This window comes from Engystomops pustulosus, chromosome 2 (genome assembly GCF_040894005.1).
Source record: "Engystomops pustulosus chromosome 2, aEngPut4.maternal, whole genome shotgun sequence".
In the NCBI taxonomy this organism is placed as follows: Eukaryota; Metazoa; Chordata; class Amphibia; order Anura; family Leptodactylidae; genus Engystomops; species Engystomops pustulosus.
Genome location: NC_092412.1, coordinates 258,652,076 through 258,669,717, shown reverse-complemented (window position 1 = coordinate 258,669,717; position 17,642 = coordinate 258,652,076). Strand labels below are relative to the sequence as shown.

At 43.2% G+C, this 17,642-nt stretch overlaps 1 protein-coding gene across 3 annotated transcripts in view; it reads right to left on the bottom strand.

Moving 5' to 3' along the window:
- ZBTB20 (zinc finger and BTB domain containing 20) overlaps window positions 1-17,642 on the bottom strand; it is a 713,029-nt gene that overhangs the window by 689,242 nt on the left and 6,145 nt on the right. For all 3 annotated transcript variants that reach the window (XM_072138925.1, XM_072138923.1, XM_072138926.1), the window contains exon 2: window positions 9,581-9,742. The gene's annotated coding sequence lies outside the window, so the exon portion shown is untranslated. The remainder of the gene's footprint in view (window positions 1-9,580; window positions 9,743-17,642) is intronic.

The window sequence follows — 17,642 nt, the reverse complement described above, 5'->3', positions numbered from 1 at the left end:
AGCTCAACACACTTACACAAGGGGTTATCCACCAGCCGCAGATTTACTGCATACATGTCTGGTACTGGTGACTGCGACTCAAAAACTATGAGGTGTAGGATGAAGGATTGTAAACCAAGCGCTGACATACTGGCGTGTGACCCCTCTGGCAGGACCTGCTTTTCTTGAAGCTTCCTGTGCCCTTGTTTTTAAGAAAAGAGGCTATAAACCTTATGTAAATGAGCCTGAGGAGCACTAGGCTTCATTAATGTCTATGGAGCCTGGAGCCCAGAGGCTCATTTGCATAATTTTGTAATAAAAAAAAAAAAACTGTGAATAAGAAGCTAAAAGAAGAGGAGATCATTCCAGAGGGGGTGCACACCAGTATGTCAGTGTGCTTGGTTTACAATCCTTCATCCTGGTGGTAGATGTCCTTTAATGTGGTTATACAGGTTTGATCATTAACCACTGGGATCCCCACTGATCATGAAGTGATGGAGTGGCAGGTGAAGGATCCCTTTAATATATAACCAAGCACAGACCTCAGAGATCTCTGGCAGGGCTGTTTTAAACACCAGATGGGACTTGCAATGGCCCAGGGCACCAGCGTGATGGGGGCGCAGGCAGAGCCACTGCTGCACAGCCTACACTCCCTCTCCTCTGCACTCCTGCAGCAGTCAGGTCAGTGAGATGCGGTGACACAGTGATCTGTGTGTAACCCTCAGACCTGTGACAAGGCTCCATGACATGTGGGTAAGTATATGTGAGGGTGAAAATAAATTTATATAATATTTATTAATATTTATATAATATTTATTAATATTTAAATATTTATTTATTTATTATCAGAATCCATCCTGATAACCAGGGACATTACTCATAGATCCAGGCACCGGGACTGGGGAATCTTCTTATATTTCTTATCCATGGCCTCCTTCCTTCTGAAATCAACTTTTAAAATTATGCAAATGAACCTGAGGGGCTCTGGGGAGTTTCAAGAGCCCCTCAGTGCTGCAGCGTCACAGGTTGTTACAGGGGGCGTTTTCTCCCCCTCCCTTGCTCAACTCATTATAACAATCAGTGAAAAGACATCACTGAGGGTCTCTGGAAACACCTACTAGTGATGACAGGCTTATAAGCACAATTGTAAAAGTTATTTTAGAAGAAAAGAGGCGACGGTAACAAATATAAGAAGATTACCACTGTCACGGCTTATCATGATGGATTTTGATGGTAGATTTTCTTAAAATACGTATGTGTGCTAAAGTGCATGCATGTATTATGAGGTTCTGCAGCAGCTGAGGTGTGTATTATGAAGCTTTACAACAGCTGAGGTGTGTATTATGAAGCTTTACAACAGCTGAGGTGTGTATTATGAAGCTTTACAACAGCTGAGGTGTGTATTATGAGGTTCTCCAGCAGCTGAGGTGTGTATTATGAGGTTCTCCAGCAGCTGAGGTGTGTATTATGAGGTTCTCCAGCAGCTGAGGTGTGTATTATGAGGTTCTCCAGCAGCTGATGTGTGTATTATGAGGTTCTCTAGCAGCTGAGGTGTGTATTATGACGATCTGCAGCTGCTGAGGTGTGTATTATGACGATCTGCAGCTGCTGAGGTGTGTATTATGAGGTTCTCCAGCAGCTGAGGTGTGTATTATGAGGTTCTCTAGCAGCTGAGGTGTGTACTATGAGGTTCTCCAGCAGCTGAGGTGTGTATTGTGAAGTTCTCTAGCAGCTGAGGTGTGTATTATGAGGTTCTCCAGCAGCTGAGGTGTGTATTATGAGGTTCTCCAGCAGCTGAGGTGTGTATTATGAGGTTCTCCAGCAGCTGAGGTGTGTATTGTGAAGTTCTCCAGCAGCTGAGGTGTGTATTATGACGATCTGCAGCTGCTGAGGTGTGTATTATGAGGTTCTCCAGCAGCTGAGGTGTGTATTATGAGGTTCTCTAGCAGCTGAGGTGTGTACTATGAGGTTCTCCAGCAGCTGAGGTGTGTATTGTGAAGTTCTCTAGCAGCTGAGGTGTGTATTATGAGGTTCTCCAGCAGCTGAGGTGTGTATTATGAGGTTCTCCAGCAGCTGAGGTGTGTATTATGAGTTTCTCCAGCAGCTGAGGTGTGTATTATGACGATCTGCAGCTGCTGAGGTGTGTATTATGAGGTTCTCCAGCAGCTGAGGTGTGTATTATGAGGTTCTCTAGCAGCTGAGGTGTGTACTATGAGGTTCTCCAGCAGCTGAGGTGTGTATTGTGAAGTTCTCTAACAGCTGAGGAGTGTATTATGAGGTTCTCCAGCAGCTGAGGTGTGTATTATGAGGTTCTCCAGCAGCTGAGGTGTGTATTATGAGGTTCTCCAGCAGCTGAGGTGTGTATTGTGAAGTTCTCCAGCAGCTGAGGTGTGTATTATGACGATCTGCAGCTGCTGAGGTGTGTATTATGAGGTTCTCCAGCAGCTGAGGTGTGTATTATGAGGTTCTCTAGCAGCTGAGGTGTGTACTATGAGGTTCTCCAGCAGCTGAGGTGTGTATTGTGAAGTTCTCTAGCAGCTGAGGTGTGTATTATGAGGTTCTCCAGCAGCTGAGGTGTGTATTATGAGGTTCTCCAGCAGCTGAGGTGTGTATTATGAGTTTCTCCAGCAGCTGAGGTGTGTATTATGACGATCTGCAGCAGCTGAGGTGTGTATTATGAGGTTCTCCAGCAGCTGAGGTGTGTATTATGAGGTTCTCCAGCAGCTGAGGTGTGTATTATGAGTTTCTCCAGCAGCTGAGGTGTGTATTATGACGATCTGCAGCAGCTGAGGTGTGTATTATGAGGTTCTCCAGCAGCTGAGGTGTGTATTATGAGGTTCTCTAGCAGCTGAGGTGTGTATTATGACGATCTGCAGCAGCTGAGGTGTGTATTATGAGGTTCTCCAGCAGCTGAGGTGTGTATTATGAGGTTCTCTAGCAGCTGAGGTGTGTATTATGACGATCTGCAGCAGCTGAGGTGTGTATTATGAGGTTCTCCAGCAGGTGAGGTGTGTATTATGAGTTTCTCCAGCAGGTGAGGTGTGTATTATGAGTTTCTCCAGCAGCTGAGGTGTGTATTATGAGGTTCTGCAGCAGCTGAGGTGTGTATTATGAGGTTCTCCAACAGGTGAGGTGTGTATTATGAGGTTCTCCAGCAGCTGAGGTATGTATTTATGAGGTTCTGCAGCAGCTGAGGTGTGCACCATGAAGCTTCACAGCAGCTGAGGTGTGTATTATGAGGTTCTCCAGCAGCTGAGGTTTGTATTATGAGGTTCTCCAGCAGCTGAGGTGTGTATTGTGAAGTTCTCCAGCAGCTGTGGTATGTATTTATGAGGTTCTGCAGCAGCTGAGGTGTGCACCATGAAGCTTCACAGCAGCTGAGGTGTGTATCCATCAGTGTGAATGTGCCCCAATGTATGTTCAGCCAGGGAGCAACACATTTATTTTAAAGGGACATCCTGTGGTGTGCACTTCATATGTGCTATAAGATTAGGACGACCCCTTCTACCGCTAAAAAGAAATCCTTGTAATCCTTGAAGGGCGATTTGTAGTGGGGAGGGGGCACTTTTCTTCAAGGGACACAGCGGATGGGATGTATTGCTGCTCTGCATGCAGTCACGTCATATTGCAAGGATAAGATACTTCTGCCTACGGGCACTTCCCTTCATAAAAAAAAGGGCATTTAAGGACAAGTTCTTACCAGATGATGCATTAAGCAGATATAGAGGGCCGAACATGTATCACATTATATGACCCCATAGAAAAGAGAGATCATACCAAAATATATAATCATCCCCCCCCCCCCATCATAATAGACAACAGCAAAATTTGCGATGCAAGTCATTGACATGGAGGGTCTTCCACTTCCCGGAGGTCCCGCACGTGGTCCTTGCGTGGCGTCGTCCTTTATACTGACGTGGTGTGTGGATCCGTAGACTATAGAAACGAGCTGAAGGCCTCGATCCGGTGAAGATCGGAGGCTAAACAATCCTTCTGTCTCTATTGCTTTTTAAAAAAACAATCATCTTGACTGTTTAAGGGATGACTCCATTACAAGGACGGCTCGCCGGCGGAGCGGCAATTCACGGGGAAGCGTCAGAAACAATATATGTGAGATCTCGCCGCGCTTCTCCAGTCGAGTGCTTTGCTCTATGTACGTAAGGCACTTAAAAGGTTACATGAGGACTCTAAAACGCTGACCTGAATTACCAGAGGAAATACATACATTAACAAAGATTCACTTATCTGAGAGGATTTTCTCAAGCGCGCGCGCACACACTTACACGTCAAGAGACTTTAACCCTTCCCGTGCCGGCCCTGGGTGCATGATACGCAGCCATACGCTGCCCTGATCGTCACGTTTAGTGCCTGGGGGTCCCCTCCGAGGTTATATGTCAGATAAGTAAACGCATTACTTAAAGATTAACAGAGGTTTGGTGTTCAATATCCTGAAATATTAACCAGGCTTCTCCTCGGAAAGTAAAACTGTAATTCAGTTTTAATGAAGCGTTTGGCCCAGCGCGGCCGGGGCCACTACAAAACGCGAGGCTGGAAGTAATCTGCGCGTCTACGGGAGCATTTCTGCTCTTCTTCGGGTAAACGTTGGGCGTAACGTCTTTATTCCGTCCTATTGCAGCGGTTAAAGAGGTTTCAAGCTCCGCGTCCCGAAATAATATATTCTGGTGTATGATGCGATGTTCTGCGTATATCAGGCGGTAAATAGAAAAAAAATTTGAAGCTGAAAATTAAAGGGGTGTTGCACAAATAAAAGGAGTCTCCTGGGGACCCGCACATTCCCTCCTGACACCACAGGAAACACATTGGGGCTCATTTACTAGGGGTCCGAATCGCTAACTTTCGTCGGATTTCCCAACGATTTCCCCCAGGATTGTGGCGCATCAGCAACAGAATTTGGGGGGGGGGGGGGGGGGGGGCATGGCCGTTGGACAACATGACAGATTCGGGAAAACCACAGAATTTAAAAAAGAATTTGTGTCGCAAGATCAGCACTCACATGCACCGGGAAGAAGAAGGTGAACTCCGGCGGACCTCGGCGCAGCAGCGACACCTGCTGGATATCGGACCTTAGTGAATCCCAGCAGAACCCAAATCCTCATCGGAGAACGCACCGCTGGATGGCGACTGGACCGGGGTAAGTAAATGTGCCCCACTGAGCTGAGCTCTGCCCTCGTTTTAGCTGTCATTTTATTATTAGCCGGAAAACCCCTTTAGTTCTGAACTGTAAAAAAAAATCTAAGAAAACTTCTTCACAACAGAAATAATTTCTACCAAGGTCCATTTTGGTCATGGGATAATTGAAGTGTCCATCTTCTGGGACTACCCATCAATAGTGACCAAGTTTTTCTAGTCCTGGAGGTGATTTACAAGGGGAGTGGGGACAAATAGAAAAACTCCTGCTACCCCCAGAGCCGATCCAACATTGCATCTGTACTATAATGGGTGTGCACAGGACCTAGGGGGATACGGGGAGCGTCAGGGAAGGGACTGATGAGATTCATCACTGGGTAAATAAGAAGGACCTGTGAGGGAGGAATGAAGATGTGGAGGATTACCGAAAATGGTCACCATGGAAACATTTTTGCTAATCTTGGTGCCAGGGTGCACAGTACATTGGTCTGGAGCGTGGCCTGTGTGCATTCTCCTCCCTGTAGATCACAATGTATCTTCTGCCTGTGTCTGTATACATGTGTGTGGACTGGAGGGAGTGGAGCAGCAGTAAATCTCAGCCTCTGGCACAATCTACACAATATAAATGTTCTGGACATTGTGTACCGCTTTTCATCTGGCTCCCCACTTCCTGCGCGTTGTGATTGTAGCGCTGACCTTCTGCCTATTTATAAATGACTCTTAAGCTTTGGTAAAAGTTTTCTTGTGGAGTCCTCGGCCACAATGCGGACAGTGTCCATAACTTCCCATCTATCTCTGCATCTGCGTTTATACAGCAATGTCTTATGGTAACACAATCCATGCACAAGCAATGGGAGAAAACTGGCTGCTTTATTATTCTGCAGAAACCAACTTCCCTAAAATATGAAAGTAAAAGGATACGTTTCTAGGATACAGTAGGAAAACCTCCAAATGTATCATAATGCAAAACCTAAAGAGGAACTTCAGGGGATTAGTCATTCCCTTACCCTGCCCCTAATATCCCACTGACCCTCTCATGCCCCCCCCCCCCCTCCTAACAGTAAAAGTGCTATTTCCATGTATAATGCTGGGAGCGCGATCCACTTTCACGCACTTGTCCAACAGAGTTCACCATCTTTTTTGTGGTGCACCTTTAAACATAGGGCGTGTGACACAATTTGCAAGTTAAATACAGCGCTGGGTCCGAATACGTCGTACCGACTTGCGGCACACCCCCTGATCTGTGCCGCATGGACGGCAGCGCAGCTGCACCACAAAAAGGGTGCGACACGAGCCCAGTGCAGCCGTTTTAGCCATGAAGAACGTGCACAGTCAGACAAAGGTGCGGGGCAAAGCCCTGAGTAAATAAGCCCCATTGTCCTTGCTGTGGCCTCCCATTGAATTTTGAACAGACAACGAAAGACATAAAAAACGAAGCCCAAATCTGTTTTTTCACTAAATTTGGAATTTTTCATTATTAGGATTTTTTTCATTATTAGGAATTACACTTTGTTACACAGAAAACAAACCCTCATACAGCTCTGTACACAGAAAACAAACCCTCATACAGCTCTGTACACAGAAAACAAACCCTCATACAGCTCTGTACACAGAAAACAAACCCTCATACAGCTCTGTACACAGAAAAAAAAAAAAAAACAACCAAAAAGCAGATGTAGTAACTAAGTAACTAGCATCAAATCTGATGAAAGACATGGACACAATCTGAACAAAATTTAATGTAAGAAGTAGCGGACAGATGAAAGGGAATTTGACTGAACGGTGATCAAGCTACAAGAATTCGGTTTGTAGTCTGTTGCCATGGAGACACATGGATTTGCAGCTGCACAGTACAGCTGATTTTTGGTGGATGCTGGGTACTGACCCGCACCGATCTGATATGAATGACATATTCTATGGATATGTTATTGAGATTTTTAGCCCGGGAAAACACTGCATAAATATGTCACAATCTATTCCGATTTTGTCCATTCAGCGTAACTGCAACACCAGACAAATCAGTGGCCAAGAAGTAGAGCCTTTCCTGCTAGAATGCTATACACTATATACCTGTATATATAACTGTATAGAAGAGGTTAAGAAGCAGGGAAGTGTTTCCATAAACCTCCATTGTTTTCCTTTATCTCTATTGCCTTGGGCTTTGCAGCTGAAGTCGATATTATACACTGCTCTGATGTGGACAATGTTCAGCGCGCACTGACGAGTCTATAACTAGATCAATATCACAGAACTATAATTTTATACCGGGACTTTGAATAATATAAACAAAATACATTTCAACACCTTTTGCTGCCGTTTCATTAGAAATACAAACCTATAGGAAAGTAATTGTGCTAGAGAGTAACAACAAAGTACAGATACAATATAACAAGTCAGAGAAGGTTTGAATGTAAGCTCCAGGGTCCAGGTTTTACTCCTTTGTAATAGGCCTTTCCTTCAAACCACTGACAAGGGGCTTCCATGGTTGTGCCCCAGCAATCCATAGAACAGGAGAGGGGAGTCCTCTGTTTGTGATTTACTATATACATCTACCACCAGGATGAAGGATTGTAAACCAAGCACACTTACACGCAGCTGTGTGGCCCTTCCAGCAGGATATGTTTTTCTTTTATGCCCCTCTTTTTTTTAAGGCTTTTAAAAACATGCAAATGAGGGCTCCAAGCTCCATAGGTGTTAAATGGGTTTACCCACTAAAGAAAAATCTCAAATGTCAACCCCCTAGTGATAGTTTTTAACCCCTTACTTTACAATTTTACTCAGTTTTATTGTAAGATTCCAGAGTGTGAGCGGGGACTCTCTGAGCAGACACTTCATATTCCCTCTGTGTTGTGAGATACTGTGTGCTGGCAATGTGCTTAGATTATCAGGGTCCAGGGTCATATACACTTTTATGTACATTCTGAACATTGTACTAGTATCTGACACATAGAAGAGAGATGAGAAAGATCATGAGATGATGAGACCCATGAGATGCATATTAAACAAAATGACAGTCAGCTCTGCTACATCTCCACTTTTCACACCATCACATCTGATAAAGATCTTATCTGCCTGTAGCTTGTAGCTCTCCTCTCACTGCTGCTTTTGTTGTTTGCAGGCAGGAAGTCAGTGTGCATCAGTATGAGCTTGTCCTGAACTGCAAAGGTGGGGGCTGGTGGAAGAGAAGAGCTCAGCTCCACAGCATCAAGCGAGATGGCTGCAGACCCTAAAGTCAGAAGATCCAGGGGCAACTGAAATTGTGTACACCAAGACAGGTTGGTATCATATCTGTGAAATGCTGTATTTTTGTTAATAACATTGAATTAGAGAATGTGTTATTTCATTATCGTAAGTATATTTAAGAGAAACTTGTCGTCGTAGGAGTACCCATTTAAGGGAGCCTGGAGCCCCTTATTTACATAATTTTTATACCCTTGTTTTTAAGAAAAAAATGCTTCAAGAAGCTTAAAGAAGAGCAAATCCTACCAGAGGGAGCACAAACCAGCTGTGAGTGTGCTTGATTTACAATCCTTTATCCTGGTGGTAGATGTTCTTTAAATGGAACCTGTCATCAGGTTTTGCCCCACTATACCAACCAAAGGTCGTGGATGAAATGTCCTTTCTAGAATTTCATCTTTTATGTGAAATCTCATTTGTTTACCTATGAAATAATTTCCCCCAAATGCGACTCTTCTCCTCCCATTATTACATGAGATGCGTCATGTTTAATGGTTGCAGGAGTAGTCTCACTTCAGAAGCCCCTATCTTCTGTTCTATAACACCTAGAAACATGCTGCTGGTGTCATATTAAAGATAGGAATCTCATCTTATAGTTCTGTAAACTACAGAACTGGACACACAGCCAGTTAAAAAATAGACGGGAACTGGACCTTTATCTGCAGCTCGTATTTCAAACTATGGTTTTTAGCTGCTTGTATCTCTGGTTCTGTAGATTACAAAACCATCAGCAATATGAGCACAAAAATTTATGCAACCTGAAAGATGGGATTATCTTAATATGACATAAACAGCATAGAACAGAAGATAGAGGTAAGGTAGAGGAAGAGATAACATAAAACAAAAGAGCAAAACAGGAGTGCAACAAGAGAAATGCAAAAAAATTAAAAAAAAATCATGAAGCCACTGAAACGCTGAAGATTCAGAAGATGAAGATGATGTGACCGAGGGTCAAGGAGAAATCCAGTCAGAATGATTTACTATATGGGGATATCAGCCCCTTTGCTACTACCCGGAGACTTCCAGAAATCTCAGAGCGGCACAAAGCAGATGGAATCATAGTATAAAGTCCTACAAATCTGATATCACCGCATGTGTCACCTGTCTACCAGTGGGTTCTTCTGTCTGGATTTCCCCTTTTAAAAAAAAATGCAAATCATACATCACAAGAACATTCACAATAAATGAGAAGCAACTAAATAAAAATCTGCGTTACCTGACATATAAAGTGATAAGCGACACGTCACAGTAACTCATCCACCAGGACTTCAACTTGTTAAAATGTTGCAAAAGAGACTGTAACAATGAGGATGAATGAGGCGTAATCCAAACCTGGGGGCTGCTGTGTGAGAAGCCATGGAGGGTGGACCTAGTTCAGCTTCATAAAAGAAAGAAGGAACGTAGAATTACTCCCGAAGAAAACATGTCCCACTTCTACAAACATAGCACCAGAACACAATGCCGCTCTGTGACCACCACATCTGACCCGACATACAATATACATGTTCCACTTCTACAAATATAGCACCAGAACACAATGCCGCTCTGTGACCACCACATCTGACCCGACATACAATATACATGCACATACATGGACGCTGCAGATGGTGGACACTTTTTTTGGGTAGAGAACCATCAACAAACGTTGCAGAAGGTTAATTTTAATTTTCTGTGCAGAATTGCAGGACTGCTAGAATGAAATCTGCTGCACCGGATTTACAGTAAATTCACACACAGAAAAATCCACAGTAACTGATGATAATACTAATTTAATTCAATGTATTTCTGTTTGTCAGAATGTTTAGAAGGGAATATTATAAATATTGTAATATAAGCAGGGGCGTAACTTGAGGGGGTACAGAGGGTGCGATCGCAACCGGGCCCTGGAGGCTGTGGGGCCCATAAGTTGTCACTTTCCCATATGAGAAGACTATTACTATATACCATACATTATAGTCCGGGGGACTGGCACAGACTTTGCACTGGGGCCCTTCAGCTTCAAGTTACGCCACTGTATATAAGACCTTTGTGCATGTTGTTAGTAGCAGCAGGACTGTGAAATATGGATTTACATTCCAGGATTGTAGCTTCTGGGGTGCTTTGTGCTCTATGCAGCCAGTGATATTTATTGTCCCTGGAGAGAGGTGTAATCATACGTTTGCATATGTTTGAAGTATCAGAAGGAATGAGAAGCATAGATTTTTATTGCAGGATTATAGCTTCTGCAAGTGAACTGAGGGGGGGGGGGGGGGTGTTGGCCTCACACTGCTGTGCGCTTAGCTCTCTGTAGACAGTGTTCTGTCTACCACTCCAGCACCAATAGACTAGTCTCACAGTGCACAGCAGTGTGAGGACACACCCCCAGTGTGCTCGAAGAAGCTACAATCATAGAACATAAATCAATATTTCACAGTCCTGCTTCTACTAACATAAACACAGATCTGATTACACATCTCAACAGGGACAAAACCTGAAGATACAGAGATTTCTTTGTGGAGGTCTAGAGGAATACAAGCAATTACTACAAAATGTGGGCACTATGGAGCCTGTATGCTCTTGTAATAAGGAGTCTATGTTCTAGCGGTGCGAGGGAAGACAAGGTGATGGCAATTTTCCCCACTTGCCATCTTCTTTAAAATCAATTCCCCTAATATGTAAATGAAAATCCCCTAAATATATCAACACCATGCACAAATGTGACAGTATATTATTGTTATTAGTTACATTAATAAATGAAAATGTAGCAATTCGAGAATAATACAATTAGTGAAAGCAACAATTTCTGGCAGCGGCTTGTGGGACTCGGGGCGATTCAGTGCAGAGAATGAATGGCTCTGAATGGTGCTGAGGAGGGTGGAGGCTGATGAAAGCGCACATATTACAGCGAAAAAAAAATAGCTGAAAGAAAACATGTGATCCTTTTTCTATCTGATCCTCCCAAATTGAGAGCTGTGAACAGCCTGCATTGTGCGACCTCCTCAAATCCCTCCGACTCTGCCAAAATGGCTTCACTTGTTCCTGGTCGCAATAACGGATGGCTAAAGCCAAGGTCGCGTTCACATATTGCAGATACTAATGATGGATGTATGAAGTAGGTACACGTATATGTATATAAACAAATATATATGAGGCGGTGTGTGGATATATAAATATATGTATATGGGGCTTATACACTGGTTAAAGAACAATGTTTGATCACTTGATTATTTCAAGAATGTAATCTCCATTGATGAACATTTGACGTATTTGTACGGGGTCCCCAGGTCACTAGAACAGGGTTTTACACATCTACCAAAGTATCAACATAAAACCTTTATTTTTCAAAAACTTTGATGATGATAATAACAGCAATGACTGGAGCACAGAGAAAATTATCATGATATTTTCTGCAGGTCCCAGCAGTCACCAGTCAGTAAGGAAAGCACAGGACCTCAGCGCCGGCCACAGGACCTCAGCCCACGGCCACAGGACCTCAGCCCACGGCCACAGGACTCTTCTACCCGCCTCTTCCATATTTCGGGGACTGTTGTGGGTTTCGTGGCCAGAACATTGTCACCAGGGATTATCCAGAGGTTCGCTGTGCTGCCATATTCTGCTGTTGTGAAGCACCGTATTCATTCATCTGATAAAAGATTCTTCCATGTCAGGAAAATATCTGTCTACTAATAAATGGTTGAAGTATTTTGCATCCATAATATAAAGCCAAGCACACTGGAAGACAACTTGATACATTTTCATGTATACATCCCTGTGTATAAAGTAGGACCACTATATATACAGGACCACTGGGTGTAATGGAAGGAAAGATAAATGCGGCCCAGTACAGAGAGATCCTGGATGAGAACCTCTTCCAGATGTACTGGACCTCAGACTGGGCCGAACCTTCCAACAAGACAGTGACCCTAAGCACAAGCTAAAATACCACAGCAGAGGCTTCAGAACATCTCTGTGACCATTCCTGACCGGACCAGCCAGAACCCGGACCTAAACCCTACGTGATTATATCCTAACATGAGGAATATATCAGTATTTTATCTTACTGTATCACTGATCACTGTAAAAGACACTGATCACTGACACTTTCAGATCCCTGAAAGTTATTGGTGATAATTTCCTTAATTATCTGACAAACTAGATGTAACTAGAACCAAACTTTTCAGTTTTCACTGACTTTGTATAAATGTTGTGCCGTTCCAAAGTGACTGAGACCCTCTGGCAGCAGGTTGTCCTGATGAAGGCCAAATGGGTGATCCTATTAGCCATAGCAAGAGAAAATGTTCCAAGTCCGTGATTTCTAGAATACTGCATCTTAACAACATCACAAACTCACTCAAGTCCCCCATAAAAGCTGGTCGCCCTCAAAAGACAAATGTAAGAGAGGACGGGATAACGCAGAGAATCTCCATGGGTAATATTTTCATCAGCACTGGACAGTGAAAGATCTTTCTTGTCATACAGTGTCACAGCATTTGAGAGCATTTGGATCGTAAGCCGACTGTGCAGTGACCAAACCTCTCATTAGCAGAAAGAATCAAAAGTCTACACTCACCTTTACTGAGGAGCCGGTTTTACAGATAGAGGACAAGTGCCACAGTTCATTTTAATAATGAAAGCAAGTTTCATTTATTTGGATCTGATGTAAAACATTATGGGGCACATTTACGAACGGCCGTGCGCCAGCTTTCTGTGGGACTTTGCAAGTTCTTTCTAGTGCAAACCGCTTGCACAGGTATTTAAGAAGTGTCAAAGACACAAAATTCTGCACTGATTTAACAGGCAAAGTCTGACAGAATTGTGTTGCACGCCCCATGTTAAAGCTGCACCCAAAAAAAAAGTGGTGCACTCTGTCAGAGCAGTGCAGGGAGAGCCAGATTCATAAAGAACGTCCTCTACAAGTCATGAATCTGGCGTTCCCAGGACTATAGACAGGCGGACTGCATATAATGCAGTTGCACTGTTAGTAAATGTGTCCCTATGTTCATCACCTGAGAAAAAACTAAACTAAAGGCATGTAAAGAAGTCAGTGAAAGGTGGTGGAGGAAGTGTCATGGTTTGGGGAATGTTTTCTGCAGCAGGAGTTGGACCTGTCATACAGCTACATGGCAGAGTGAATGATCAGACCCTTTAACAACACGTGGTTCCTTATTATGTTCATCAATCAATCCGAAGCAATTTCCATGCAGGACAATGTCCCCTGTCAAAGAGCAAAAGGGGTAAAGCAGATCCTTCAAACAGAAAACATTGATACAATGAAAAGGTCACAGCCCCGAGTCCTGATCTAAACCCAATAGAAAACCTCTGGGAAATTATTGGTGACAAAGTTCTGGCCAAGAAACCCACAACAGTCCCAGAACTGTGGACGAGACTGGAAGATGAGCGGAACAGAGCCGTGTGAGAGACAAGTGAGGTCCTGCGGCCGGGAGGCTCAGGTCCTGCGGCCGGGAGGCTCAGGTCCTGCGGCCGGGAGGCTCAGGTCCTGCGGCCGGGAGGCTCAGGTCCTGCGGCCGGGAGGCTCAGGTCCTGCGGCCGGGGGGCTCAGGTCCTGCGGCCGGGGGCTCAGGTCCTGCGGCCGGGGGCTCAGGTCCTGTGCTCTCCCTGCTGACTGGTGACTGCTGAGACTTGCAGGAAATGTTATTATAATTCTTCTCCGTGCTCCAGTCATTATTGTTCTGTAATTATCATCATGGTTTTCGGAACATAAAGGTTTTATGTTGATACTTTGGTAATTTTGTAACACCCTCTTCTTGTGACCCATTAGAAAAAAAAATAACACATTTCCATCAAATGGAAATTAAATTATTTCTGGAAAAAAAAAAAATCAAGTGATGAAACATTGGGGGAGATGCATTAATGTGTCATTAGACCGGGTCAGAGTAGGACTAGACACTTCTGCTGATTAATCCCTGTGAGGAGTCCTACTTTGCACCTCTTATTAGTTGGTCCAGTTTACTGCAGCACAATATTTATTTTCTGGCACACAGGCCGTTTTCTGTCTAGTCATGCCCCCGACCCACCAAGGTTATGCCCCTTTTTTCGGAGGAGTTGGAAAACTGCCTAAAAATGGTCTAAAACATTCAATAAATGTGGTGCACGGCAGTTGTAATGTAAATTACTCCAGTTTTCTGGTGTAGACAGATTGATACTTCTCCCCCAGTGTAGAGGATGTATAATGTGAGCTTCTTACAGGGACAATTACCATACATTAACGTGGAACTTCTCACCATTACACTACTGATACGGAACATATGGCACTGCAGGAGAAGGGGACTATATCACTGTCCAGCGAGTACAGAGGGGAAGGCCAGGACTCATGGGTCACTTTTTGCTATGGTCAGATATTGAGAGGGTTACTATTTATGCCATAACTTAATTAGGGGTAACATCCCAATATCAACATTTATTCAGAATTACTACTACTGCCCATGGGGCAATAAAAGCTTTTTTTAGGAGAAACGTTACACAGATGGAAACTTCTTTGCACGACCCCCTTGGATTGGGAACAAGAGGGTCCAAACGTCCCACAGTTAATCACACAGCCAGAGCCTTGTCTCCTAAAAGCTCCATAAAAGTGAATGACCTGCTGGTAATGCGTGTACACGGGCACTTGATTCACAGAGGAGCTTCATACTGATCGCTGGAGCTCCCGGTTATGGCCCCCGCAGTACCCTGTAACTTATCTCCTACATTACAGATAGGGGATCAATTCTCTGCTCTGTAAAATCTGGCCCAAAGTAAATCCACACAGAATATTTTCAACTTTACTGAAAATGTTATTTGTGCCCCAATACAGGCTGCAAATGTCTGAGCTGTAGCAAGTAGAAGCGAGACCACATAGCAATGTTACTTCTTTGTTTCTCGTCATACATGTATCTTGTGGAGCTGTAGAATGCATCTTGAAATTTGCTTTATTTTTGGGATATTTTCTATTTATGTCTTTAAAAAGTCTTTATCCTTTGGCTCTGTAGTAGTATTGTTCTGTGCCCATATATACAGGATAGGAGTAGTAGTACTGTGCTGTACCCATATATACAGGATAGGAGTAGTAGTACTGTGCTGTACCCATATATACAGGATAGGAGTAGTAGTACTGTGCTGTGCTGTGCCCATATATACAGGATTGAGGTAGTAGTACTGTGCTGTGCTCATATATACAGGATAGGAGTAGTAGTACTGTGCTGTGCTCATATATACAGGATAGGAGTAGTAGTACTGTGCTGTGCCCATATATACAGGATAGGAGTAGTAGTACTGTGCTGTGCCCATATATACAGGATAGGAGTAGTAGTACTGTGCTGTGCCCATATATACAGGATAGGAGTAGTAGTACTGTGCTGTGCTCATATATACAGGATAGGAGTAGTAGTACTGTGCTGTGCTCATATATACAGGATAGGAGTAGTAGTACTGTGCTGTGCTCATATATACAGGATAGGAGTAGTAGTACTGTGCTGTGCCCAAATATACAGGATAGGAGTAGTAGTACTGTGCTGTGCCCATATATACAGGATAGGAGTAGTAGTACTGTGCCCATATATACAGGATAGGAGTAGTAGTACTGTGCTGTGCCTATATATACAGGATAGGAGTAGACATACAGAGACAGATTGTTATCACTGTGTTCATCTCCATTTGTTTCCCACGGTTACAGAAAGGGTTGCATTTGGGACCTACAGGGCGTCTTCTACTACTGCAGGGCCTGGAGAGATAGGACTCATTGCCTTGGTGTTTAAATGTCCCTGTATGGATGAGGTGGATGTCTATGCATTGTATGCATTGGACACTATAACCTGAAGGACGTGCAGTGTGATTGTGATAATAGTAGTGATGTGGGGGTCAATTACATAATTGTACAGAATACCGAGGGTCCCTGTGAGTGTCGTGTAGTGGAAGGCTAATAATAATAAGAATACTGATAATGCACGCTGGCCGTCCCTGCACATGGTCATAATAACAATGGGGGAAAAAAAACAAAACAAAATAAAGTGCATCTGGGTGACTAGATCAGCCTGTGAGTGATGAGAATAATGTGCCCTGGAGGGCGCGCTGATCATCCTAATATCATCATTATTATCCTGCAGGTCCTCCCATGTACATTATAATTATACTTCCCATCAGGCAGCGTGGGGCCGGTGTCTGCAGGGTGTCATTACTGCCATGTCTCACTATAGGCCCCAATCACCGCATCTTATTAATTCATTAATAATAATACGATGTAGAGGGGTCAGGGACCACATACTGGACGTCCCCGTGAGCTGATAGACATCGTGCTGCCCCATGATGGTGGCAACGTACACAGGAATACATGAAAAGCAAAACTAATGAGAAGAATATTATTCTAAGTCTTTACTATAACCACAGTGTATGATGAGTATCAACAGGTTCCAGAGCCTCTTCTAGAACACGAGGGGCCGGGCGGCGTTACAGTGAAGTATCAAGTGTAAACACGGACTAAGACCATGAGATGAGATCCACATTCATCATCATAGTGATAACAATGACATCACCAGGAGTCCTGTAATAACCCCAGGTGCTGGTTAGTTACAGCAATAGATGTGCATGAGGACCCTTGTATTAGAATTCAATATATTTAGCAATAGAATGAAATTATTATTATTATAATAATGCTGATGTGCACTGGACAGACAATCAAGGATATTAATAATAATAATAATAATAATAACACATGTAGACTGAACAGAACAAAATACAACAATAATAATCATTGAATCATATAAAATGCAATACATGCAACTTGTAATATCCACTGGAAGTATTAATAAAAAGTGACTAATAACGGACACCGACTAATAATAATATGCAGAACTGAAGATTATATGAAACATAGTACAGTAATAATGTGGTTAATAATAAAAATGTGATTGTATACCAATTATAACAATCAGAATAGCATCAATACGAAAACGGGAGATTATTATAATAGAGTAATTATAAGTGGGCACTGTATAGTAATAATATTGCAGTGCATAGGAGATTATAATGATGGCTTAATCATGATGTAAAGCGCAGATTACTATAATATGAATGTACAATGGAGATTGTGATAATAATTTGCACCAGTGGAAATAGTTAACAATAACCACAATAGAATAACTGTGCAGCGGGGATTAGAAGGGTTGTCATCGTTTCTAGTGGAGATTATAATGCTGCGGCCTGTGATAATAAGAACGGTAGAGGTAAGGCATGTAATAAGAGTGTGCACTTGGAATTATAATAGTATAATATTGTGCACTAGTAATAAATATATATATATACATACC